Consider the following 18,311-nt stretch of genomic DNA (forward strand, 5'->3'; position numbering starts at 1 on the left):
TCTAGGATACTAACTGTGTAAAAGCTCCTCTTGCTTGAAGGGCATGATCAAAATAACTATGGGAGAGTAATCTCTTATGGCAAAGTAAACTCTGAGAATATCTTTGGATAAAAAGAAAATAAGGTGAAAAGAGGAAATAGAAAAAGCATCTGCAGTGCACCTAGACTGCAAGCTGATAATAGGAGTACTGCAGGGATGGAAGAACCTAAATATACTCTCAATCCAGAAAAAATTGTATTCCCAAAAGTGCTATATAAGCGCACCATGGGAGAAAATACGGGTTGAAGTCATTATGAATTTGCAATACCAAGGTTGGTTTACAGAAGGAATCATGTTATGAAGAAAGCTGAAAGAACTGAAAAGAGGTATGTAGCCATTCCGAGTACCCAAAATAAGGCTCCCTTTTACGAAGGATAGTGATCCATTGGAAGAACCAAGGGCGTTTCCTATTTAAACGTAAGGCAGAGAGATTGAGGTCTTAGGTCTCCTAACCAGGGAAAACACCCCACCATGTTGTTGATCGCTCCTTGTCTCAAATTCCATCTGCCTGTTCAGGGCATCTACATGATAACTATTCAGGCTGAATAAGTGAGCTGCTAAACTATGCACTGTAGACTAATTAACCAACTCCACAGAGAGACTTTAGTCTCAAAGGTGAAAGATGTCTCGAGCTCCACGAATGTTGATTTAGAACAGGACATCGTTGTCTGTGAGGAACTACACTGCTGAGAAAAGGATGGCTGCTAAAAATAAGCAAACTGTTTAGAGCGCCAGGAAAGGTGCTATGATGATCTCCTGTGGGATTGATAAAGCACTGATGGGCAGGTCTCCAAATGAGCTCCTCAATCAAGATGTGAGGAATCACTGATCATAGTTACCAAAGGCCAGGCTTAACCAGGGAATTCTCATGCATGTAGGTCGTCCTCCTTTCACTACCAAAGCAAGACCACACACCCACAGATCTTGGGAGAGAGGACTAGATCGTACTAGTTACCACATACATGGATCGAACAGTGCCTCGAACTCCGCAGTGAGGACCTCATTTTCGGGTATGACTAAAGGACAAAACAGATTAAAAATGCCATGAGGGCCAAGAGCTAGAGAACGAAGAGCACCTGCCAAACAACTCCAATTGAGAAATGGCAAAAAAGTGCTGGAAGGCCAGCATCCTCTTGAAAAGAAGGAAAAAATGTCTGCTCTGGCACATGTCCAGGATCAATTCACTAAACTACAGCCTCTCAGACGGTTGCAGGTGGGGATACTGGCTTTAATCGCAGTAATTTGATCAATAAAGAAGGTGTTAAGGGAATACAAAGTGCTTGAGATGGTATTGGTTTAACTTTAACTCTGTCAGGGTTGGATAGTTAATTGACAATAGAAAATATTTCTTTTGAACTATGGGAAGAACTCAGGATTTTTAAAGAAAAAAAGGTAGCCTTGGCTGTAGAGATTGATTTTATTTATAGTTGAAGTTGGGCTGAATAAATCTCTCTTTTATCAAGGGAGTAGCTGTGTTTTTAGCTCAGTAGAGAACCATCTCTGGGCTGGCTGCTGTTAGTCATGCTGCGGGAGCTTCCTCACTGGTAGTAATAGATCGCTGGGTATCAGGGATTGTGCTTGCCAATGTATTCAGCAAAAGATTTCTGTCAACACTATTCCACTTCCTGGCCATAAACCCTTTGGAAGCTAGGGGTTTGGCCATAGTTATATTGTTAATAACAAACTGTATTAAATAGTGGTCAGATCATATACAAAGAGAGACTGTCAGTGCAGACACTGTGAGGTTAGCTGTCCAAACATGATCTAAAGTATGTTTGGCCGTGCACAGTGGGGGTTGGCCGCGAGGCCTGGCTGCAAAGGCAGACAACCCGCGGAGCCCCTACCTGGCCCACTTTTGGCCCGGGGACCGCATCTCCAGAGATGTTGCACATTTTGTGGCGAAGAGGGCACATGCTCCCCTTCTCGGGCTGATTTCGGCCCCCAGGAACCCAGGGCCTGGCAAAGTACACAAGAGAGAGGGGGGCACACAGCCTCGTCCCTGGGTTGTTCTCAATCCTGGTGATCCCATCCTCTGTGGGCCCGGCACCTATTTGAATGGGTAGGGGGACACGCAACCACCCCCTCCTAGGGACCCCATCCCCAGGCCCCTGCTTGCGGCCCCTCTCATGGCCGATTAAGGACGCCAGACCCCAACCCTCATGGCCTGGCCAATGTCTAAAGGAAGGGAGGAGACATGCGACCTCCTTCCCTGGCCAAATTCGGCCCCTGGGACGCCATCTCCCGGGGTTCACCCAACAAAGTGTGGGTGCACACCCAGGGCACCCACCACCCTATGGTGGTATTGCTCTCACCCGCATGGAGTAACTAAAAATGCTGCGGCAGGAGCAATTTTTTTTAATCGGTTTCTCTGATTCAGTGTAGGCAGGGAAACAGACCAAAAAGTTTGCTCCCAGGGGGCAGGAAGAAAACAAGTTACTTACCTGTAACTACAGTTATCCAGTATTGGTATCTTTCATAGATTCACATGCCTGAATCATTCCCCGTCGTCGAGGCGGGAGTCCCACGGTAAAAATATATACAATAGCAGTGCCTAGAAATTTCTTGTAGTAGGCTGGAAAAGACTAAAAGGCCTAAGTAGGCCCAAAACTTAGCAGCCTATCTACCTCATTATGTAAAAAGACCTGAAAAGTAGCCTCAGCCAATCAGCTGTCCTCACCCTCTAGAACCTTCCCAGCCCAGGCAGTTCTCCTCAGATTTTCCCAGCACAAGTGAGAAGTAGGTATCCATAAAAAAGAACTGCCCTGCGGGGGAGGAGGGTGGGTGCATGTGAATCTATGAAAGATACCAATACTGGATAACTGTAGTTACAGGTAAGTAACTTGTTTTCTTATCCAGTATTGGGGTATCTTTCATAGATTCACATGCCTGAATCAGAGTAGCAAACAGTGACATCATGTCTGTCGTTAGAGGAAGGTGGGAGACAAAATAAAACGTATCCATCCCCACACAACCTGGAAGGTTATAGAGCACAAACATGTTAACATATGCATTAAAAACCTTCATATAGTACATTATAGACCAGGACAGCATTTGAAAATATTAGAACATTATAATGAAATACATATGCTTAAAACAGTCAAAGTATGAAGAAAAAAGACCATAAAAAGCTAACCTTAATGAAGGAGATGCCGCAGCACCGCTTCCCCAACCGCTGTGTCATCATGAGTTGCCGACTGCAGACAGTAGTGCTTCGTACAAGTGTGCACACTTTTCCACGTAGCAGCTCGGCAAATGTTCTCCAGCGTCACTCCAGCGAAAAGGGCGGTCAACGCTGACATCGTTCTGGTGGAATGTGCTTTAACCTTTCTTGTTAAAGGTTTGTTAGCTTTTTCGTGACAGAAGAGAATTGTAGATGACAACCATCTAGCTATAGTCGCCTTTGTTACAGCTTGACCCAAGGTGGCTTGACCATAAGCAACAAAAAGCTGACTAGATTCGCGTATGTCCTTTGTTTTTTGAAGATAAAACTTAAGGCACCGTGTCACATCTAAGGAATGTAATACCTTTTCTGCCGGAGTTTGAGGATCCCGGAAAAAAGTTTTGAGCTTGACAGGCTGATTGATGTGGAATTGGGTCGGCACCTTTGGGATGAACTTTGGATTAGTTCTAAGCGTCACAAAGTCTCTAGGGAATTGCAAGAAAGGATGTGTAATCGTGAAGGCTTGTATCTCACCGACTCTGCGGGCTGAAGTAAGAGCTAGTAAAATAGCCACTTTCCAAGTTAAAAACTTCAGCTCCGCCCTGTGAATGGGTTCAAAAGGCCTCTTTAACAGTTGGGATAGAACAATATTGAGGTCCCACTCCGGAGGGGGAGGCCGAACTGGAGGAAAAACTCGGAATAACCCTTTAAGGAATTTCTTGACCAATGATGATGAACATAATGATGGTTTGTTGGAACTCTTCCTGAATCTGGATATTGCCGCCAGATGTACCTTTATGGACGAGAAAACCAGACCTGCTTTAGCTAAAGACAGTAGATAAGGAAGGATGTCCTCAGGTGGAGCTTGGAGTGGATGAACATTATTTTCTCCACACCAGGAACAGAATCGCTTCCACTTAAAACGATATGTCTTGATGGTACTTTGCGCACGGGCTTGTGATAAAATCGCCCTGCAATCTGAGGAGATGGTAAGATCCTTGAATTCTAGGAAGTCAGGAGCCATGCGTGCAAGTGCAGCGATTGAGGGTCCGGGTGTCGGATCTGCCTCCCTCTCTCGTTAACATCGACAGTGTCGACTTGAGACGAAGTGGAGGCTGCTGGGAGAGCTGAAGGAGATCTTGAAACCAATACTGTCTTGGCCAACGGGGAGCAATGAGGATGAGAGTGCAATGTTCCCTCTTCATCTTTTGCAGGATCTTCGGAATGAGCGGGATCGGAGGATAAGCGTATGCAAATATTCCGGACCATCTCATTAAAAGGGCATTTCCCTTTGATCCCTGTTGAGGAAACCTGCAGGCGTAAAACAGGCATTTGCTGTTCTGCTGTGTGGCAAACAGATCCAGAGTTGGTGTTCCCCATGTTTGAAAGATTCTCTCCACTTGATGTTGCTCGAGTTCCCATTCGTGACAGGCTGTGAAAGTCCTGCTGAGGTTGTCGGCTAGAGAGTTCTGGACACCTTGCACATGTTCTGCTCTGAGGGATATGCCGTGGTGAATTACCCACTCCCACATCTCTTGATCTTCCAGCGAGAGGGAGAGAGATTTTGTTCCCCCTTGTTTGTTTATATAATACATGCTGGTGGTATTGTCCGTGCGCACCAGGACTGACGAATTCGCAATCCGTGGAAGGAAGGCTTGCAGGGACAGAAAAATGGCTCTCCGCTCCAGGCTGTTGATATGTTTCTGCTGATACTGATGAGACCACCGCCCTTGAATCTGAAGGTCCTGGAGGTGACCTCCCCAACCTTCCATGGAAGCATCTGTTGTCAGGGTGAACTCTGGTATGTCGTGGAGAAATGTGAGGCCTGGTGACAAATTGTCTTTCTTCGACCACCAAAGAAGGGCTTGTTTCATCTTGGATGTTACTTTTATGCGGTCGTCGAACGACCCGTTCGCTTGTTTCCACTGCCAATGTAATTCTTCCTGCAGTGGCCTCATTCTGAGTCTCGCCATGGGGATGAGACTGATTGCAGATGAGCACATCCCTAGAAGGGAAGCAAAAGTTCAGACCGAAAGAGACCTTCTTGCAAATATTAGTTTTGCCAGGTTTAACAATTTGGTTTGCCGCTCTTGAGTCAAGAACGCCTTGCACTGGGCATGTGTCCAATACCTCTCCCAGAAAAGTTAATTCCTGCTGGGGTTGGAGCTGAGATTTGTTTGCATTGAGGGTCAGTCCCAGATTGGAGAACAGAGAGAGGGAACTCTTGACCGCTTACTTTGTGGAGTTCTTTGATGGTCCTTTTAAGGGCCAGTCGTCGAGGTACGGGAAAACTTGTATTCCCTGTGACCTCAGCATGCCCGCTGCCGGGGCTAAACACTTGGTAAATATCCTCGGTGCTGATTTCAGGCCGAATGGGAGCACCTTGATTGGAAAATGGACGCCAGCCACTGCAAACCTCAGGTATTTGCGGAGTTTCGGATGGATAGAGATGTGGAAGTAGGCGTCTTTCAGGTCCAGAGAAGCCATAAAGTCCCCTTTGTTGAGACAATTCCGAATATCTGTTAGTGTTACCATGCGAAAACTCAGTTTCTTCAGATATTTGTTGAGCTTGCGCAGATCCAAAATTGGCCGCCACTCTCCTGAATTTTTCTCTACGAGGAAGAAGCAAGAATAAAATCCTTCACCTTTCTGAGTGGAGGGAACTCGTTCTATCGCATTCTTGTGTAGCATCTTTAAGGCCTCTTTGAACAATAAGTGAAGACGAGGGGGAGGGGGACCCCTGGGCGGTAATGTTGGTGCTTTTTGCAAAAACTCCAGAGTGTGTCCATTCCTGACAAGATCCAGGACCCACTGATCCGAAATTATGGTCCGCCACTGTTGGTAAAAGGCGGAAATCTTGGCGCCCACGGGCAGGGGAGGATGAATGACCGACGTCCGACAAAGCTCATTGGCGCTTGCTGGAATCTCCTGGATCTCCTGTTTCTCACAGAAACATGGTTAGACGCGGACTCGGACCCGGATGTCGTTGAGGCTTTACCAGAGGGATATCTGATGGCCAGGCTAGATAGGCCCACTGGCAGGGGCGGGGGCATTGCTATTGCATTTAAGCAACCGCTTACCTGTCAAAAGGAGCATATGACCATCACGGACAGTGAGGCAGGGGCCTTTACCATTAGGGTAAATGGTAGTACCACGGTGAAGGGTTTTTTGATTTATAGACCGCCGGGTCCCTATTCCAAGTTCATAGATAGCCTGGTAGAGGGTATCACCGAAGCCGCTCTTCGAAGGGATAAGTTCCTTGTGCTGGCAGATCTGAATATGCACCTGGACGATCCCTTGGATAGAGGGGCCGCAGGGCTTTATCAAGAACTGTTGGCTCTTCAGATGGAACAGAGAGCGAAGGCCCCCACCCACCTGCAGGGTCATTTATTGGACCCGATATTCGCAAACTGGAGGAATGTAGAGACCAAACCCAATATCCCAATGCCCTGGACAGACCATTTTCTCGTGCCCTTTGTGGTGCGAATGCCAGGTGCTAGGATGTGGGAACAGGTACCCCTGAACTATCCCAGCCGGAAGTGGGTTAATTTCTCTCAGACTAGTTTTGATGAGGCACTCACCAAAGGAGGGAAGGCGGGAGGGCTGGATGTGGAAACAGCCAATAGTAACCTCGATAAACGTATCACGGAGGCGCTAGACTGTACAGCCCCACTCTGTTTGGTCAAGTCGGGCCGCGGCACACAGAGAACGGCTCCATGGTACAACGATGAGCCTGCGGTTGGCCAAATCGGAATGTAAGCGCATGGAGAGGCAGTGGAAGGTGGCTTTTTCGAGTTTAACCAGACAGGAGTATTTAGTGAAGAGGCAGGCTTACCATGGTATGATTAGGAAACCGAAAGCTGCCCACTATGCAGATAGGATTAAGGAGGCGGAGAACTCCGCAAAGGAACTGTTTAAAATCTACAAATCCATCTCGGTAGCTAAATCTTCCGTGGTGCAGGGGGACTGCTCGCTGGACTCGTGCAACCGTATTGCAGATTATTTTGCAGAAAAAGTCGCAAATATCTACTTATCTTTCCCGGCCCAAACTATAACAGGGTCTGAGTTTGTTGAAGTTACGGGGGAAGCGAGGGGACAGTGTGGCCTAGCTAACCTCACTACCCCCCTCCGGAGGCGCTGATACAGATCTGCAGTTCGGTTAAATCTGGCTCCCCGAGGGACCCTGCACCACCCAAACGGCTCGTTGAAAGCTTGGTGATCTTGGAGCCCTATATTAGGCACCTGTTGGATGTATCTTTTAGGACCCACACGGTACCCTTAGGGTGGAAACAGGCGGTAGTACTTCCCTTACAAAAGAAACCGAACATCAGTTTCGAGAAACTGGAGAACCTCCGTCCCATATCACTCCTACCCTACATGGCCAAAGTAGCGGAGAAGGTCGTGAATATCCAGCTGATGGAATTTGTGGAGGAGGCGGCCCTCCTTCACGCCACTCAGTTTGGATTCCGGCCTCGACATTCCACCGAGTCGGCCCTACTTATGGCAGTCGAGACCATCAGGCAGGGAGTGGATGAGGGCCAAACTATGGCCCTGATTCTGTTGGACCTCAGTGCAGCGTTTGACACTGTAGCACATACCACCTTGCTACAGTGTCTGAATGAAGGTGGGATCTCAGGCACGGCACTGAAATGGATCCAGTCCTTCCTGGTAGATAGGGGTTTCCAGGTTAGGTAGGGGGACTGCCACAGGGTTCGTCCCTGAGCCCAACCCTATTTAAACTATATGTGTCCCCTGTGGCTACCATCGTGGAGGCTCATGGGCTGCGTATAGTGTCCTATGCTGACGACACGCAGCTGGTCATCTCCCTATCGCGCGCGCCAGGTCTTGCTGCGGACAGCTTCAGAGATTGCATGCAGGAGCTGGCAGCCTGGATGTCTTCCAACTGCCTGAGGCTGAACGGCAGCAAGACAGAGGTGCTCGTGGTGGTGGGGGGGGCCATCTGTGTGAAATTCAGCATGGTGGCCACCCTGTTTGGGGTCGACACCGATACCTTGTCAGGAAGCCAAAAATCTTGGCATTTGGCTTGATACTGAACTGACATTTAGGCCTCAGATCAATAGAGTGGTGGGGGTGTGTTTCGGTGTCCTGAAGGGCCTGCGGAAGGTTCTTGAGCTCCTACCCACGGAGGCCCGAAGGACGCTGGTGCATGCCCTGGTAACAGCACGCATGGACTATGGTAACCTCCTATCTTTGGGGGCCACAGAAAGGAGCCTTGACCGTCTCCAGGTGTAACAGAATGCCGCGGACCGCCTGGTTCTGAGGCTGCCCAGGAGATCTGCCTCAAAGGTAGCGCTCCGAGCTCTTCACTGGCTGCCGGTGAGGAGTAGAATTGAGTTCAAGGCTCTGTGCACGTGCCACCGAATCATGGGCGGTAAGGCACCGGTGCCATTACAGGACCTTGTCACCCGCTATGAGCCGCCCAGAGCACTGAGATCTGCTGGCTCTGGGTTATTGAAGATTCCCAGAGTGAGAAAGGCTCGCATGGGGGGCAGGTCTTTTAGGTTCTTGGCTGCTAAAAGCTGGAACAAACTCCCGCTGGAACTGCGCCTAGAACCCTCAGTCAAGATTTATGGGCAGGCTAAAAACCCACTTGTTTGTTCGGTAGACTGGCGCGACACCAAGCTGCGAGGGTCCTATCATTGCCACCCACCATAGCGCGGAGACACGCCGTTGAGCGTATTCAGGCGCTTTATAAAATTGCCTATTATAAAATTGCCTATTATTATTGGAATCACGCCCTTGATTGTTTGAGCGCCGTTTCCCTCCCTGACGAGAGAAACTACCAGAGGCAGGCTGTCTGTAGGATGATTGATAGTACGGTTGCTTGTACTGAGACTGGTACTGGTACTGTCGATTTTGCTGGTAGGAATAATTTCCCCTGGAGGAGTAACCGCGGCCCCTTGCTCCTCTAAAGGATCTTCTTCTGTATTGTAGGGTACCTAGTGATTTGGCAGTGTCCGTATCCGTTTTGATAGCCAGCAAAGCATCATCAATGTGTTTGCCAAAGAGCGAGTCCCCATCGTACGCCATGTACAAAATCTTCGTTTGGACCTCAGGTCTGAAGGAGGTAGCCTTGAGCCAACCCTGACGCCTGAGGACTGCTGCTCCCGCCAATTGCCTAACATTGGTGATATATCAAGGGCGCAATCAATGATCTCCAATGCCGCCATTTCTCCCTCAAGGACGATTTTGCGCGCCTCCTGTTGGCGATCCTCCGGGATCAGATCGAGGAATTCTGACAGATCTGGTCACATTTGTCTGCCATAACGGGCCATAATTGCTAACCAATTAGCTGCCTTAATGGAGGCTGCCGCGTTTGCAGAGAACTTTTTCCCTATTACATCCAGTCTCCTGCCTTCCTTGTCAGGTGGCATTGAAATCGGAGCGGAAGGGTTCTTGGACCTCTGTTGTGCCGCTTGAGATATGACAGAGTCCGGCCGAGGGTGTCCTATTAAACAAGATGGAGTATCAAGTGGCGCGCGATACTTTTTCTCAATTTTTGGAAGGACTGCCGGAATGGAAGCGGGTGTTTTCATGATGTGGAGGCCCTCCTTCCATATGTAGTCAATAATTGGGATAGCCCTGGTCATCTTCCGATATCCCTCCTTAAAGTCATGCAAAAAGCAGTCAGACTGCTCCACTGTGACAGGCAATTCAAACCTGGTAGCCGCACGTTGCATAATGTTATGAAATCCGCCAACATCCTCAGGCGGAGAATCTGATGGGTGCGGTGTAGGCGGTGAAGGCATGGGAATGAAAATCATCCCACGGATCTGTAGGTGTAACATCCGGCAACTCGCCCTCTTCCCTGCCACCATCCTCTTCAGAAGAAGAGGTACCCGTGTCACCTTGGGGAGTAGGGTTTGCATCCTGCCTTGGCGACAAAGGAGCTTGCAGTGAAGGAGGCCTTGGCAACTCAACTGGCACAGGCGGCACAAAAGGTGCAACTGGAGTTGGAGGAAATCTCTGGCGATAGTCTGCCAACATGGCTTGTAAGTCTTGTATCAAAGTAGGTGGCAGATGACTTGAGTCCTTCGAACGTGGAGGTCTTGTATGGTGCGAATGATGTGGCGTTGACAAGTCCACATGGCCGTAATGTCCTTGCTCATCGTCCTCCTCCTCCTCTTGATACTTAATGTTCAATTGTGATGGGTGACGGGCAACCCCAAAAGGGCCTTCATCCTCTTCTTCATCATCAGAATCATCCTCCACATATGTCTCCAAAATGTGAGATGGTAAAAGTGGAGAAATGTGAGAATAGTCCTGTCTTTGTTAAGTTTTCATTTGGAAACGGGTATACTGCACTCTCGTTGGGGGTGTGTTGAGCAACAGTTGAGCTGATGGTATTGCTTTTGTAGAAGACAATGACGACGAGCTTGTTATAGAATGCGGTGTCCTCACTGGAATTGCCGTCAACGGAACTGTCGATGGTTTTACTGTCGACGGTAGTGCCGACAATGATGTCGTCGTCGACAAGGTTGTTGACAATGTCTTCGTCGACGAATCTTTCATCGACGAGGCCGTCGATGGTGTCTTTGTCGACGAAACCTTCGTCGACGGGCCGTCGATGGTGTCTTTGTCGACGAAACCTTCGTCGACGGGCCGTCGATGGGGTCTTCGTCGACGACTCCTTCGTGGACAAGGCCGTCGATGGTGTCTTTGTCGACGGAACAGTCGTCGACGGGCTAGTTGTTTTCGTCGACGGGGTCTTCTTCGATGGGGACTTTGTCAACGGAACAGTCGTCGACGGGCTAGTTGTTTTCGTTGACGGGGTCTTCGTCGACGTTGCTGAAGGGTTCTTCGTCAACGGAGCCGTCGTCGACGGGATAGTCGGCGATGATGTCAACGGCAATTGGCTTTTCGTCGATGAAGGCTTTATAGATGACGACGAAATTTTTGCAGACACCAAAGGAGAAGTAATAGCTGAAGTGTGACCGTTGCAGAAGAGATTGAAGAGGAAGAAGTCAAAGTAGTAGTATGAGGAGACACCAGAGAAATAGTCGTAGTCTGGGCTGTACTCACAGTGGACGGTCTTGATGGAGACGAAGTTCTCCTTGAGGGTTCCGAGGTTCTCTGAGAGGGTTTAGATTTTTTCTTCCTCTCAGGAGAAGAGCTCTCTCTGGATCTGGCTCTCTTGCTGGAGGTAGAGTCCATGTCCTCATCATCTGTGGAAGATGATTTTAACCATAAAAGAACCCTTGCCTCTCTATCCCTGATAGTTTTAGTAGGGAAGGTACGGCAAATTCTACAATCCTTCACAACATGTGAGGGGTGTAGACAATAAATGCAGTCGGAGTGCTGGTCGTCCACATGGACCCTCTTCTTATGACAGGTTCCAAGCCTTGAAAAGAGCCTTCTTTTCAGACATTTTGAAGAAAAAGAATAAACTGAGTAGGCACTCAGGGAGACTCCCTTACACACGAAGTGCAGTGAAAATCTGAGGAGAACTGCCTGGGCTGGGAAGGTTCTAGAGGGTGAGGACAGCTGATTGGCTGAGGCTACTTTTCAGGTCTTTGTACATAATGAGGTAGCTAGGCTGCTAGGTTTTAGGCCTACTTAGGCCTTTTAGTCTTTTCCAGCCTACTACAAGAAATTTCTAGGCACTGCTATTGTATATATTTTTACCGTGGGACTCCCGCCTCGACGACGGGGAATGATTCAGGCATGTGAATCTATGAAAGATACCCCAATACTGGATAACATTTGTCATGCTCCCGCTCGCAGACTTAGTGTTTGTTCCTGCTGATATGCTGGCTTGATATTGCTCCCACCAAGCGAGAGCCAACACAGGCTTCCCTGCCCAAGCCTGTGCAGGCAGGGAAACTGCTATGTCCTGGGGGTAATCTCCCCAAGTCTGATATGGAGATAATAGTGGGAAACTGCGTCAAATGCCATGGAGATATCCAAAAGAACTAAAGCTACCGGGTTCGCAGAACACTTGAAATCATCTAAAACTGCTATAAAGCAGATTCAGTGCTCTGGGCAGGAATGGAAGCTAGAATGTACCTGCTTGAGGATATGGTAATGTTCTAAAAAAAATCTGAAAGTCATATATTGATATATTTCTCCAAGATCTTAACCCAAAGGGAGAAGCACATTGGGATGAAAATTGGCAAAAACAGATTGATACCCATTCTGTTTTTCAAAAAGGGCGACAATGTCAGTTTCAACTCCGTTGATATCCAGGCACTGCTTAGACAATTGTTGATTACTTCAAACAGAGACTGTGCCCCTTTATCCAGAACTTTAGAGGGATTCTCCAGTGGAGAACCTGGCTTAATTTCAGCTATAATAGAGGTAAATATTTCCAGGGACAGTATTTCAAAATGATCCATCTAAGAAATCCCAATGGCCGCCTCCATATCAGCATATATATGAGGAGCCCCCAGCAGACAATCACTTAAATGGGCAGCAGACATCTCCTCAAATTTAGATATAGGCACTTTTTCCAAGGAGCAGAGTGAGGCACAGATGGGTCTTATTTTGTCCACAAAATATAACAAGAGCTGGTCTGCAAGCTCCTGAGAATGCTCAATAGAGGAAGACACACACCTAAGTGATGTTAAGTGACATCACTAGTTAAAATATATTTTTATAGGGATGTTCCTGCTTGCTCCTCTAATAATTTTAAAACAGGCGTTCAGAATGTTTTGAAAAGCATGCATATAGCAAGAATTAGGACGAGCCTCGGGAATGACTGGTAAATGGCTAGAATATTTGATAGGACTATCCTGTCACAGGGAAAGGAGAGAACACATTTAAATACCAGTAGTACATGTGCGACTATGACCACTGACTAGTAAAGATGGATAACTACCATGGCCTTGACCAAGGTGAAAACTCTCAGTGCATACGTCAGGACAAATGGATTAGTGGCAGTACCAGCAATATTCCATCACTGGATGCAGATTGAAATTAAGTCTAGAGTTTAAAGTGTAAGTGCAGGTCTACATTTGCCTTTGAACAAAAAATGTGTTCTCGGAATGCAAGTTCAAGAAATACCTGGGCTACCAGGTACTTGAATATGCCCAACATCCTAAAAACTCCTTAGGACATAGACAACTTGCCAAGCTTATCTGAAAAAAGAGACACACTTTGTGCTATATTTCTGTATTTTTGCTCACTCTGAGTTTTAAGTAGGGATGTGCAAAGCTACCATGGGGCCAGTGAAGCAAAGTGTCTCTGGGTTGTAAAATACCTGGCATGGTAACCAGCTGCAGACCTCATTCAAACATTCTAACAAATCCATGCTTTCCTGTATATATGCTCTATATATTTTTTGTCCCGTACCTCAGCAGTAATAGAATCTGTGGGCAATTACTATTTATTGGTGCTACCTGCTAGTACATAGCAGTCACCATATGATGGGGCTCTGGATCCTGCCAGGTAGAGTATAATTTTGCATTCAGAAGAGGATGCTGTGGCAATCATGCATCCAACACTTCCATCTTGTTACAAGCTTAACACCATCTTAAGCAAATCAACGTTTTTGCCACTTCTCTCTCCCCTTTTATATGTTTTAACGCAAGACAGCTGTTACATAGAACTTTCCAAAGGCAGAAGTCTGATAAACTAGTATAGCCCCAAGGTAAATGGTTGTGTGTTCATTGCCATATTATTTTGGTATGGCAACTGTCTGTGTGTAAGACCCCTGCGGAGAGAACTGATTTTACAGAGCACAGACTAGGGAGTAGGAGTTAAAGGATGTATTTGATCTGCCTACTGATAAAACACTGCATGTGATTATAAATTACATGCTTTTTCTTGTAGCTAACTTCTGTAACACTTGATAGACCAACCTGGTTTGGAAGGACCACTGGTTTAATTAAATTCATATCGCTTGTTACCCTTTTTTCAGTGCTGGAATATAAAATGTACTGTCAGAACCCAGTGAATTCCAAAAGGTAAGCACATACCCACCACAAAGCTAAACATAGAAGACAAAAATGTCAAGAGGCTGCCAAGTGGGACATCTCTTTTTCAATAGTCCTCTGTTGCACCTATCGAGACTTCGTGGAAGCAGAAATTACAGCAAGTCCAAACTAAGTGGCGGCTCACACCAATGTTTTTTCTTCGCAGTATAATGCGCTGAACTTGGCAGATGTTGAGTGCAGTTGGGATGCAGGAAACAGCTGTGACACAGAACAGTTACTTCTGATTTTTGGTGAAGTTACAGGGAACAGGAGGTTAACAATTGTTATCAAGATTGTTTGGGCCACATCACAAAAAATAAAGGAGTCAATACTTTAAAATACCATGCTGGCATAGATAATCTGCCGTATAGAAGGGCCCACCCAGAGAAATTCTCTTTTTAACATAGTTGACTATCGTCCCAGGCTATGACACAACTAACATGATACACAACTGAACAATGATAGGAATCATTTGCCAGGTTTGGCAGCTCATTACAGCGCTCAGCGCCGCGTGGTGAGCGCGCTGTGCTTTTAATGTCCCGTTTTGTATCTTTGTTCGTTTTTTGTATTTTCCCCTGATTTTAAATCGGAAGTCTCTTCTGGGCTGTCCCCTTACCTGCACAGTAATTTGTTGTACACCGCTGCTCGAGCGGGCCCGGTTCCGGGTTGGTTGAGGGTTTCCCGAGTCTGCCATTCGGGCGCCATCTTGGGAAGGGCATTGACGCTCTTTCAGCGCCATATTGAGTGTCCTGGTGGGGCGCTTTGATCCTCATCTGGAGGCACTACTTAAGGCGGTTCTTTTAGTGTGCGCGCCTGATAGGAATCATTTGCCAGGTTTGGCAGCTCATTACAGCGCTCAGCGCCGCGTGGTGAGCGCGCTGTGCTTTTAATGTCCCGTTTTGTATCTTTGTTAGTTTTTTGTATTTTCCCCTGATTTTAAATCGGAAGTCTCTTCTGGGCTGTCCCCTTACCTGCATAGTAATTTGTTGTACACCGCTGCTCGAGCGGGCCCGGTTCCGGGTTGGTTGAGGGTTTCCCGAGTCTGCCATTCGGGCGCCATCTTGGGAAGGGCATTGACGCTCTTTCAGCGCCATATTGAGTGTCCTGGTGGGGCGCTTTGATCCTCACCTGGAGGCACTACTTAAGGCGGTTCTTTTAGTGTGCGCGCCTGATAGGAATCATTTGCCAGGTTTGGCAGCTCATTACAGCGCTCAGCGCCGCGTGGTGAGCGCGCTGTGCTTTTAATGTCCCGTTTTGTATCTTTGTTCGTTTTTTGTATTTTCCCCTGATTTTAAATCGGAAGTCTCTTCTGGGCTGTCCCCTTACCTGCACAGTAATTTGTTGTACACCGCTGCTCGAGCGGGCCCGGTTCCGGGTTGGTTGAGGGTTTCCCGAGTCTGCCATTCGGGCGCCATCTTGGGAAGGGCATTGACGCTCTTTCAGCGCCATATTGAGTGTCCTGGTGGGGCGCTTTGATCCTCACCTGGAGGCACTACTTAAGCCAGTCCTTTGAGCGCAGCGGGATCGCGCGGCGGGTCGGCCTTCGCTTTGCCTGAGTCTTGCCAGAGTCCTGCCCGTCTGCGCCCGTCAGCGTCACGGAGGCGGTGGAGCGGCGGACGGTTTGGGTGTCTCAGGGCTCTCCGCAGTGGGTAGAAGGATGGTTTAGTACTCGTTGCAGGAACTTCGCTCCTTGCAAAATTTTTCCTGTACGTGCCGTTCAGTTTTCCCTGGACGCTACAGGGGTAAGAGGCTTTGCCCTGGATGTGGTTGGGCACCCGCCTATGCGCCGGCTGCGCTGTCACAGAGGGAAGAGGTAGGAATTAATCATCTCTGCCTACTTCTCAATACCAGATCTGTGTGCAGACACGCTTTGGAGATCTATGACCTCCTTGCGGTGGAACAACCACTATGTCTGATGCTAACGGAAACATGGCTGGGTGAATCATCCAATCCGGATATCTTGACGGCTATTCCATCTCAGTATAACATCTTTCGTCAAGATAGACTGAAGGGGAGGGGTGGCGGGGTAGCTCTTGTTGTAAACAAGCGGGCTTCCTGTTCTATCATTCCGATAGAAACTATCACAGGTTCTGAGTCCCTGGCATTCTCCATTACTCTGGCCCCCCATCAAGCTTTTAGTGGGCTGTTGGTCTATAGACCCCCTGGCCCGGCGGGATCTTTTTTTGATGAACTCCAAGCTGCCGTGGCTGGGCTAGCCTTGAGGGTGGAGCATTGTGTGTTGGCTGGAGACTTTAATTTCCATATGGATGAGGGCGAGGATCCAGATGTGATTAAGCTATTCGACATCACGGCTCCCCTTGGTCTGGTGCCTTTTCTATCTGGCCCCACACATGACAAGGGTCATACTCTGGATCAGGTCTTCTCTACGGTGCCGCTGGAGGATACAGAGCTTGTCCCGGTGCTTTGGTCGGACCACATGCTGGCCAGGTTTTGTATTCAGGGCAGAGAGAAACTGTCTAGCACTATGTCCAGACCGCAGGGGTCTGCCTCCAGGGCACTTCATCGTGACTCCTGAGACCTTAGCTCAGGCTTTTCTTGAACATCCGTGTCCCTTCACAGGTGACCTAGAGCGGGATGTGGACACCCTGCAGGTGTGGCTGACCGATAGGCTGAATGATCTAGCCCCGGTGCGGGCGCCTAGGGCTACTGCTAAGCGGGTCTCTGCGCCGTGGTTTACGGAAGCGCTATTTACCGCCCGTCGCCAGTGCAAGGTGGCTGAGAGGGTTTGGCGCTCCCAGTATGACCCGATGGCTAGACTTGCTTATAGGACTGCTATTAAAGCCTATCACCGTGATATCCTTCGCGAGAAAAAGGGCTACTTTGCGAGGAGGATTGAGGCAGCTACCAATTCCTGCAAGGAGATCTTTACCGTGGTGAGGGAGTTCATAACCCCCAGATCTAATCTTTCTCAAACTGCTCCATCTGAGTCTTGGGCCTGTGACCTCGCTCAGTTTTTTACCAATAAGATCAAATTGATCCAGGATTCTTTTCCTGGGAGGTCAGTGGAAGTTCATCCCAACAGTGGGGTTAGGTTAGATCCCTTGCCTACCCCTGACTCTGCCCTGTCTGTCTTTCCGCCCATCTCTCTTTCCACATCTGTGGCACTTTTAGTCAACCTTAAATCAGGGTCACCGCTAGACCCTTGCCCGGCCAAATTTTTGGCGAGGATGGCCGATGTGGTCAACCTATTGATTAATCCACTTCTGAACTGCTCTCTGAGGGAGGGGATGGTCCCGCAGGCCTGGAAGCGGGCAATGGTGATCTCCCTCCTCAAAAAGCCGGGTCTAGACCCTGAGGCGCTGGCCAATTACAGGCCAATATCGCTGCTTCCAGCGCTGGCAAAAATTACGGAAAAGCACGTTCATAGCGTGCTATCCGTTTTTCTGGAGTCTAACAATTTGCTGCACCCTTCTCAATCTGGCTTCCGGCCCAATTTGAGTACCGAGACGGCGCTTTTAGAAGTGTCTGAGGCCATTAGGGAGGTTCTAGATTCTGGGGGCAAAGCCATGCTTGTCATGCTTGATCTGTCGGCGGCCTTTGACACCGTCCCCCACGAGGGGCTCCTCGCCAGACTCTATAACATCGGTCTCAGGGGGACGGTGTTCAGCTGGTTTACATCTTTCCTAGCTGGCCGCCGACAAACGGTCTGGGTCCCCTCGGGCTCTGCTGAGATGCCGCCATTGGGAGTCGGGGTTCCGCAGGGCTCTGTGTTGAGCCCAACTCTTTTTAACATCTTTATGACCCCCTTGGCGGCACTGGCGGAGTCCTATGGGGCCCAGATCGTTTCCTACGCCGATGACACTCAGCTTCTCTTCACATGTAGAAAAGGTGAGGATTTTGATGGAGGGAGCATTCGGGATTGTCTCGGGCGGTGTTCAACTGGTTCCAGCGGAGCAGCCTTAAATGTAACTCCGACAAGTCGGAGGTGTTGTTTTTTGGTTGTGCCGCGGACCCTGATTGGCAGGCATGGTGGCCCACAGATATGTTCCCCCCCAGCTCAGGCCTCCCAGGTGGCTAAAAACCTGGGAGTTAAGATCGACAACAATCTGGCGATGAGATCTCAGATTCTCGGCCTCACGGGCTCATGTTTCGGCATCCTTAGGATGCTCCGGAAGTTTCTTCCTCTGCTCACTGAAGAGCACAAGAAAATAACGGTG

The 18,311-nt window shown here is 48.5% G+C and overlaps 1 protein-coding gene across 3 annotated transcripts in view; it reads right to left on the bottom strand.

The window, feature by feature from the left end:
* The window catches only part of LOC144772494 (E3 ubiquitin-protein ligase TTC3-like), a 1,119,388-nt gene that overhangs the window by 555,572 nt on the left and 545,505 nt on the right, over positions 1–18,311 (bottom strand). The window lies entirely within an intron of this gene.

This window comes from Lissotriton helveticus, chromosome 8 (genome assembly GCF_964261635.1).
Source record: "Lissotriton helveticus chromosome 8, aLisHel1.1, whole genome shotgun sequence".
Lineage (NCBI taxonomy): Eukaryota > Metazoa > Chordata > Amphibia > Caudata > Salamandridae > Lissotriton > Lissotriton helveticus.